Raw genomic sequence first — 9,603 nt, forward strand, 5'->3', positions numbered from 1 at the left:
TCTCAGTTCATGTCAACAAGTGCCAAGTTATTTTAATATAAAAGATGATTCCATGTCATTCTTCTCTTCTGTATGTTGTCACTAACACACCATGAAAAATCTAGGGATAAAGATTATCGATGCACAATTTTCATTTACAGGATAAAAATAAGGATTTTTGCTACAATGGTGTTTCATTCTAAAAGGTGGTCTTGGGCAAGGTGGAAGAATGGACTCACCACAGGCATGCTCCCTCAAATGGCTTTCCTGGCTGGTCTCCTCCTTCTATGGCCCCTTCATAATAGCTGCTCTGGGGCCCCTGGTGGGTCTGCCTCCTCAGGACTCAGCCTTCGCAGCCAGGTCATTATGAAAGCCTCATCCCCTTCCTGGTAATGACACATGTAAACCCCCTTTTCGGGTTTAGGAGAGCATTGGCCCCTTAAATCTTTTCCTAAGGGAGGACTAGTAGGAATAAAGAAGGGAAACTATAGGGGGTGGTGCTGGAGTCTCGAGGGAGCGAGAGCTAGTAGGCCCGCAGGCCCTCGCAAAAAAAGAAGTAGCAAAAGAACGTACCCTTTGGAGCCTGGAAGGGACAGGGCCAAATTGGGAACACCCAGGACAGTAGCTAGGAGGAGCCCTGTGCCAGGAAGGACTCGCCTGAGAAGGACAGGGCTGCGATCTGCGGACCCACTATGCATGGCTGCCCAGAGCTGCAGGGCTGTAACTTCTGGGGCTTGTGACTTCATTGGGGAACGAGAGGTAGGTTGGCTAGATTAAGATAGTTAAGTGGGAGGTGGTCACTCTCTGCGTGGCTCTTTTTGCAGAGGGGAGAAGCGGCACAAGAAGAGGGCACCAGGAAGGTTTGTTGGAGGGGAAAGTTCACCTGATCGCCGAAGACGACCAGGAGCACCCCCAAAGATCTCACCACTGGACTGGAACTTTGCCTCAGGACTCTGAACTTGTGTGCAGACACCCATGTCCCAGTGTCGCCCTTCCAGATTGTGCTACCAGTGGGCCCGTGAGGCCTTGGTTATGCACACCCTGTTTACTGCTTCCCCTATATTTCCCCCTTTGTATTTTTCTTCCTCTCATCCCTCTGTAAATAAAATACCTCCCTTTTGTTATATCCATTGCTACTTCCTGTGGGTGTTTGTTCACTCTGCGGGAGTTTGGGAACAGGTGCCCTGGGGTGCGAAAGAGAATTTTCTTTTCCTTGCGCAATTTCCCTGCCCACGTGCCTATCCTGCCTTCGGGTGCGCATAATCTGTCTCTCTAAGCTCAGTGGAATTCAAATGTTCGATCCTTTGATAGGTTCAATGCGAATGTACGTAAAAACGGTCGATTGTACGTTTGTTCCGTATTATTAATCTTATCATTCAGGAAGGCAGGTTATCTTTAAGTTATTATATTTAAGACCGGGGAATGGGGTCTACTGGAAACCCGCTTTTTAAAGCTTACACAATGCCGCATCAGGAATTCTCCAAAGTTCTTTTAGAAGACTCTCACCGATAACCTAAATAAATCAAGCATCAATCACTCTATGTTCCTTCTTTGTCTTTCCACAAATTGGGAATTTGTCGCTCAACTCTTCAATGGCCCTTGCTCATCTTTCCTGTAGCAAGTACATACACATACGGCACTCTTCACATATTTAAGCCGTTCTTTTGCCTTTCCTCCCGATGGGTTCTAGATATTTGGCTTTCCTGTGTGTGACTATTTTCGCTCTTTTTTTTCTTACGGGTCTTATCGGACGATTTGAAATAGGATTTCCGTGGTACACATTTAATTTTCCTTTTGCTTTTCGCTCTGCTCCCAGGCCCTCGTTTAATTAATGAAATCCCCGAGTTGTTTTTTAAGCTCTCCCTGGAGGTGCGACTCCCCTCCCACAGCTGTAAAAAGGTTAGGTTTGAGAACGTAAACTCAAAGGATAAGTGTCCCTGAATAAGTGTCGTGCATTTCCATCTTTCCTTTCTCCCACTTTGTTATCTTACTATCGTCATAGAGATATAAGAATACGATGGGGCGTATTATTGTGAACAACTCGCACCTATAACTTACCTCTTGCTAAGTTCTCCTCCAAGACATAGCTTCTGCCGCCAGGACTTCTGTGGTGGCTGAAAGATGGGGGCATACTAGAACGATGACCGCAACTCCAACTATCCTCACTCCCTGATGAATTAAAATTACCACAACCCAGCGTGACCTTGAGCCTCTCTTTCGTTTGGTCACTCTCTTGAGTGAATTGATTGCTTCCCATCTTGAAAGCGAGTTATTTCTAAACGTCTAGTCATCAGGATGCCTAACGGCACCGGTCAATCCAAATGATACTGCATATGCACGATTTTACCACTTTTCAAAGGATCAAACTTAACGATAAGATTATTTTCTTTTTTCCAAGGACCCCGTTCATGAAATGTACCGCTGACCCTGGCGTGTGGGGCTCCTCTGCTATGTACAAGACATGCTTCCCAGGCACCATTAATCTTTGTTTACGGTCTGGACTTATATTTATTCTACTATTTGTGACAAACCCCACTGACTGATGCGGAACGGATGGTGCCCGCTCACGAATAGACGTATATCTAATTCCTTAAGAAACCTCTCCTCTTCTTCGTTGCAGCATCGATATTTTTTCTCGCTGCAAAGATAAGCTCAAAATGTGCCAAACCTGCTGCCGGTTTGCAATGTAGTTGACTTTACGCTGTGTGTTAAATACTGCGTAATCCCAGCTCCCTTCCCTTCTCACAGTATTGCGAAGCAAGATAAATGATGTTTCTGTTTAAGCGCTATCTGAAATAGGGCATTGGCCATCATAGCAGTGCTTTAAGTGACGAGTGAACTCGGCCTCAGCGTTCTCCAGTGCACCCAGGGAACTGAATTTTTGACTCTCAAGCCTCCAGTTTAATACTTTTTAGTGGCCAGACAGGGTTATAAAGGAACACTGCCATTTACCACATGAGTGCAGAGACATAACATTGGGACTAAGATAGTATCAAGATTATGATATTGATTATAATATGGGGCCACTAATATACGCGTTAAGACTGCTACTGCTATTAATATGTGACTGTACACGCGTGGAAGACATGACTAAGAAACGTCGCTGCCCCAGGCAAGAATTAATCCAAAATCATTCTCTTTTCTAGCCACTTGTTAGGTCCCCAGTTCCATCATATATGAAACAGAGTTTACATCACGTGCCATGGTCCGCTTTCTGTCTCCAATGTGATCTTTTTTTGGTAACTATGCTGTCTGTCAACCACCTCAAGAACAAGTTGATGTGGTTCAAGTTTCGTCTCTAAATCTTTCTAAATTTCTAGCCATAGAATCTTGAAAATACAGAAAAGAATGTGGATAAGTTGGAAGAAAAAAAACTCCCGAGGACAAAGTCATCTATGCATATCCAAACTCCCTAGACCTCCCAGCTGTGCCCTCTTCTAATTTTACGTGCCGCCTTGCTGGAGAAACTAACCCACCAACTGATAAGCCTGTGTAAGTCACCGATCCCCACATCTGCAGCGTAACTTAAGTCTGAAAGCTGACTGGTCCTTCATAAGACTTCAATATGTTCTAATCTCTTGATTTTAGGGGAATTCCGATCCCATGCCTCCTCTTATTTCCCATGCTGCGTGCTTCTACCACTCTCTAGTGAAGAATAGTGTTTGCCCTGGCCCTAATATCCAACCCAAGAAAGCCTTCCACTGCCAACTTGAAACTGTTTTTCCCTTGGTCTTCTATCTGCCCTCCCAACTGAGAACAGCAAGTCATGTTCTCTTTGGAATCTCCCTTCAGGTATACATAAAACAGCATGAGTTAAGGGTTAATGTCTTTTTACCTGTGAAGGGTTTTAAAAAGTTGCACCTAAACCTAGCTAACACCTGACCAGAGGAAAACAATGGGGAAACAAGCATGTTTCAAAAAGGAACAAGAAAAGGAGGGAAGTTTTTCCTTTGTTTTTTAGAGGTTTCAGTTTCAGCCCGGAATGGAAAAAAAAAGATTCAACGGAAAACCAGCCTTTATCAGAAAAATAGTATGGTTTTAGAAAGGGAATTAAATAGGTTTATGTTTATTTTCTTTGTTAAAACTGTTAACCTGTTGTCTTATGCAATTAAAGGTTAGTGTAGAATCAAATTGGTATTTCGGTTATTATTTTTCTTGGTGTTTGGTTAACTAAATGTGGTTGTCCAATGGAAACATCCTTCTGGTTTTTCAATCTGTTGTCTGTGAGAGTAGCTGGTTATGGCTAATCTCTCGCCAGAAGGGTTTTCTTTTACCTTTCTTCTTTAATTAAAAGCCTTTTCTCTTGAATACCTATTGATTTTTCCCTTTTTTAAGATCCAAGGGGATTGTGATCTGGGATCACCAGGGATTGGTGGGGGAAAGGAGGGAGGAAGGATGGTAATTTCTCCTTGTTTTAAGATCCAAGGGGTTTGGGGGGATCTGTGATTCACCAGGGGATTTGGTTGAAAAAAGTCCCTCCAAGGCTGCCCGGGCAGGGGAAGGTTTTGGAGGACAAGGATGATCCAGACACTGGAAAAATTCTGGGATGGTGGCAAGCAGATACCAGATTCTTAAGCTAGTTAATTAAGCTTAGAAGTGTTCCAGCACGTCCCCCACATCTATACCCTGAAGTTCAGAAGTGGGGGGAAGAAAAACCTTGACAAGGTAGGTTGAGAAGGCTCCAAATCCTCCTCTTATTCTTCTTTTCTGCAGACTAACCAAGCCCCTTCCCCCCAGCATCTCTTCGGTAAGTCATTGTGCCCCAGCCCCTATCATTTTCGATTGCCCCTCCGCTGAACTCTCTTCAATTTATCCAACATCCTTTCTGCTTAGCGGGGCCGGGGGAACCCAAAACTGGATGCAAATACTCCAAGATGTGCCTCATCAGTGAAAAGGGGGAAAGTGGTAGGAGTGATATTTTTGTTTTTTGTGTTTGGTGGTTTCTTGTTTTTTTTGTTGTTTATTGTTCTTGTGACCCGCCGAATAGAGGGAAATAAATCAGCTCCCTTTGATCTGCTGGCCAATGTCTCCTACTAATGGAAGCCAAATGCCATTAGCCCTGCTTGGGGCAACAAGGTGGTTCAGCAAGGTCTGGGCTCGGACTCCCTTATATATCAGTTCTCTCTACATCTCACATGTAATCCCTTTCACCCCAGGTCCTTTTCTGCAGAACTGCCGCTTAGCCAGTCAGTCCCCAGCCTGTAGCAGCGCATGGGATTCTTCCGTCCTAAGTGCCGGACTGCGCTTGTCCTTGTTGAATTTCATCAGATTTCTTTTGGCCCAATCCTCCAATTTGTCTAAGTCACTCTGGACCCTGTCCCTACCCTCCAGCGTATCTACCTCTCCCCATCAATCATGCCTCCAGATTGTGTAAAAGATAATTTCCAGTCTGATTCACAGCAGCATGATTATCATTCCCAAAGATAGCAATGACCTCTTGATTCAGAGCAACATTAAATATTAGTGCTCCAACTTTGGTTTTTTCCTTCCAGTACCTTTGATTATTATAAGCTTTTGAAGCATTTAGGATAGATGGCTGAACTGCCTACCACTAATTTATTGGTTCATGCCATACTTACAGATCAGTACTCATTACATTCCTATGACTAAGTTTTGTCCCTTGTGGGATCTTCCAGAGCTGACTTCTGGAAACACTGCTTTATTATTAATATGGCTTCGCTCACTTCAAAAGTGGATTTTTTCAGATGTGTAGTGGAAACTGATGCTTTTATCGAATAAAAGAACATTGACATTATTGGCAAGAACATTTAGAACAATTAGAAGGAAATGCTTCTTCACTTATGGCCCAAGCCCCTGGCTTCAATGGAACTAATCAGTGTGTAAAGTTAAGCAGATGCGTAAATCATTGTGGTATTGTGACCACAGCGTGTACTCAGTCAGAGGAATTCATTTTTATACAAAGTCTTTCAGTTATGCAATTCAACTGGCTTTTAAAAGTTCTGGGCACACTTATGACCAGTGACAACTATACAAGTCTTTTTCCCAAAGCATTTTAAATTTATATTAAGCTAATTAACCAGTAACATTGCAGATATTATATACAAGTTCAGATAAGAGTAGTCAAATTTCATACCTCCAGGTATGAACAGACTTCTTTCCCCAATATGAACAAAACTGGGCAACTATTTATGTATGCTATGGCTTTGCTCATTTTTGGCCTCTCTCTGAGGCACCATGTACTGGCCCAATGTTAGAGATAAGATAAAACTCAATGGACCAATTATCTGATTTGGTACAACCTAACATACACATAGTATTTTTCAACAGTGTGGCTGAGTTACAACGTTAAATGATGATAGTCAGCTCTGTCATCTTATCGCTCAAACTCCCAGTGCCCCAGTATAGCGAACAGTCCGCCTATCTGAGGAACAAGGAATCATGACCTTAAAATGTCTGAAGGCATTTCCCCACATTTCCACCTCCATTGATACCTAATACTTCTCCCTTCCCTCTTCTATTAACTTGAGTCTGCTTTTGTTTCCTCTTTCTTTCTCACCTTTGCCAGTTGGTTTGTGCCCCACATTGCAACATTGTTAGGTTGCTGGAGCGAATGAAGGAGAGGATGAAATACCAGGGTAATCCTCGACTTTTATCCCTTCCACCTTCTCTAGGTACTTATATTGGCATGATGGAAGGGGGCTCCATTTTATGCCTTTGTTTCCCCAACTAAGTCCTACTCCTCCTTTTATCATAACTTAAGTATTGCTCCCACCGCTGGTGTCCAAAACTGGATTCTGCCCTTGCATAAACAGACATCTTGAGGGAGGGGGAGAGTCTGATACATGCCAGAATGCAGAAAATGCACCATCAGTTGTTGAAAATGCCAGAATGCCAGTATCTACCCTGTCTCAGCAATTGCCATATTTCAGAACAGCTTGTTGGGATGTTGAGACAAGGTTAACTATATATTAGGAAACACTCTTGTTGGTGGGCAACTTCCTAGACTTTGATCTTTTATAATCGACATGGTGTTTGTGTGTGGGGGAGGGGTGGTGTTAGTGGATGCTGGTCTTTCGTTTCTTTGAGTGAAAGAGACATGAAAGCACTGATATATTGACTGCGAGAGGTATGCCATCTTAGTTGAAAGAACTTGTCAATTCTGCAAAGTTTTCCGTTAGCAGCTTCTTTATTACCATCAATGCCAGGAGCAAAAACAATGTTTCTCTTGTTTGCTTTCTCCACTAATTTTAGGTTAAGAATTTGATCCAGTGGTACTGCTGATCTCATGCTTAAAAAGACAGCATCATCCTCCAGCACACTATCTGGTATTTGATCCCTAGCCCTACTGGCAGCAATACTTTTCCCTTGCAAAGAATGTACTGTGTATCTTAAAGTCCCACCGCATGCATTTCCAACTGCTGGTGCTCAGGCCTTCCTAACCACAATGCTTGCTTGTTTGATCAGATGACCTGACTTGGAGTTTTGTTATCCCACTAAAACAACAGACCTTTTATTGTATTTATACAATTACCAATACCTTCCTTTACCCAACAATTCTGCTCACTTTCTTTTTACTTAATTAATGATACTTTGAGAGTAAAGATACTATGTTTTTTTCAATCACTGCCATAATCCACACTGTGTGATGTTAACACAAAATGTCACATGCCCAAGCTTATTCAATAGAAAACACTCATATGAATGTAGCCAAACAGTCTACTACATATTAAATATACAATTAAAACCTTTATAAATCTCACCTACTCGAAAGAGTCTCCATATTAAATATAGAGATTATCTCTGGAACCACTGGATGGCAGAAGTCTTAGGACAGTAGTAAGAATGATTAGTCCTCAAAGGCTAAACTGGCACAAGTGTGTATCATTGATTCGGCAGTGGAGCTACGTCCTGAGTACCTGTGTTCTAGTGTATTTATTTTAATGTGTTTTAGTAGTTTCCCCTGACTTTTCAGATTTTATAGTTTTTGTATTTTCAAGAGGATATTTTAAATTCTCTTCCTCCAGGGCCGGCTCTAGCCATTTCGCCGCCCCAAGCACGGCGGCACACTGCGGGGGGCACTCTGCCGCTTGCCGGTCCTGCAGCTCCGGTTGACCTCCCGCAGGCATCCCTGTGGATGCTCCACCGGAGCCGCGGGACCAGCAGACCGTCTGCAGGCATGCCTGCCGCCCTTCTAGCGTCCGGCAGAGCGCCCCCCGCGGTATGCTGCCCCAAACACGCGCTTGGTGTGCTGGGGTCTGGAGCTGTCCCTGTCTTCCTCCATATATCAATCTGCATCTGTCCTCCCAACATTTTTCTCTTCTTCTTTTATCAGTCTGTACTCCTGGCACTCCCGGCACTCCCCTCAACCCCAACTTCCTAGTAGTGCTGCTCCATTGGAAGGCAGTATTAATTTCTTAGGGGATATTAACTTTAGTAGAGATTCTCTGCAAGGTAGGCAAGATGGTGCACATCCCTAGCACACCCCATCCTGCTCACTTCTCCCTGGACCCAACTCCCAGTCACGGATCTCAAGACATGTGGTGTGACCTCCATTTGGTCTGGACCAAGGACAGGGCCTTGCCAGGGAGGAGGGTAACCCTGTTTTTACATGGCACAGGAAGATTCTCTGCACTTGGAGCATGGGCCCCAGCGTTATCAATTAACACAGTAATATTACAATGGTGCTGCTCTCTGTATGCCCATGAATAAATATCAGTGTACTGTATTCAGTTTAAATGTGCAGCCTGAAATGAATGGATAACCTCATAACAGTGCCTGTGGACAAAAATATGATTTAGGCACTGGAGGAAAATGACCCTAATAAGTGACAATCTACAGCCACTTGATGTATAGCTTTTATTAAGCCAATTATGAAAACAAAAAAAACATATAACTTACTAGCAAATGCTAAAGAGAAGGGTGGAGGAGAATGGTGATGCATGACACAACAGAAAGCTCAGGAAGTTCAAATAGCCTGTAATCACTGAATAGAAACACATTGGGCCCCAATAAGATAGCTCTATGCAAGCAACTCCTACCTGACTATAATCTGATTATAACAGAGAACAAATTTAGGTTAGCTTCCATTAAGAGATTAGGATCAGGCTTTTTCTCTCTCCCACATTTGAGGTGCTTCTAACAAATGTCAGATGCTCACCTCTGTTTTTGCTTTTTACCTATATTTTCTGGATAATTTTCTCAGCTCCGTGCATGCCTAAACTTTTGTTGCAAGAAATAAAATTTAGCAATATTCACATTTATTGCTTATGAAAACTGAAAATTTAAATCGAGACATGTAGCTAAGTCTTATGTTGTTTCCTTTCACAATGTATGTCCTTTAATCTTGTTCAGATAGATGAGATGTCCATCATCCACAGTCCATTACGAGCCAATGTTGAAAATCTGCTGCAGCTAGTACTTTTTGCCCATATCAGAATTAATATAGCATTCTCTTTGGTTCAGCAAGTTTGAATTAGGACATTAAGTTCTTGTGCACATTTTAAATTCTGGGCATGTTGCAGATTTCTAGCTTTCTAAACCTTTTTTCCAATCTCAGTGCATTTAGAATAAGAACTTTAGAAACAATATTCAAAAAAACTTAATAAGATCTATTTCTGTCCAGCTGTCTTATAAAAAGAGTATGTTTCTGGTGGACCTCAGCAC

General features: G+C 42.8%; 1 protein-coding gene across 1 annotated transcript in view; it reads right to left on the bottom strand.

The window, feature by feature from the left end:
* Positions 1-9,603, bottom strand: part of CSMD1 (CUB and Sushi multiple domains 1) — a 2,093,217-nt gene that overhangs the window by 1,557,897 nt on the left and 525,717 nt on the right. The window lies entirely within an intron of this gene.

Source organism: Chelonoidis abingdonii, chromosome 3, assembly GCF_003597395.2.
Source record: "Chelonoidis abingdonii isolate Lonesome George chromosome 3, CheloAbing_2.0, whole genome shotgun sequence".
Classification (NCBI taxonomy): domain Eukaryota; kingdom Metazoa; phylum Chordata; order Testudines; family Testudinidae; genus Chelonoidis; species Chelonoidis abingdonii.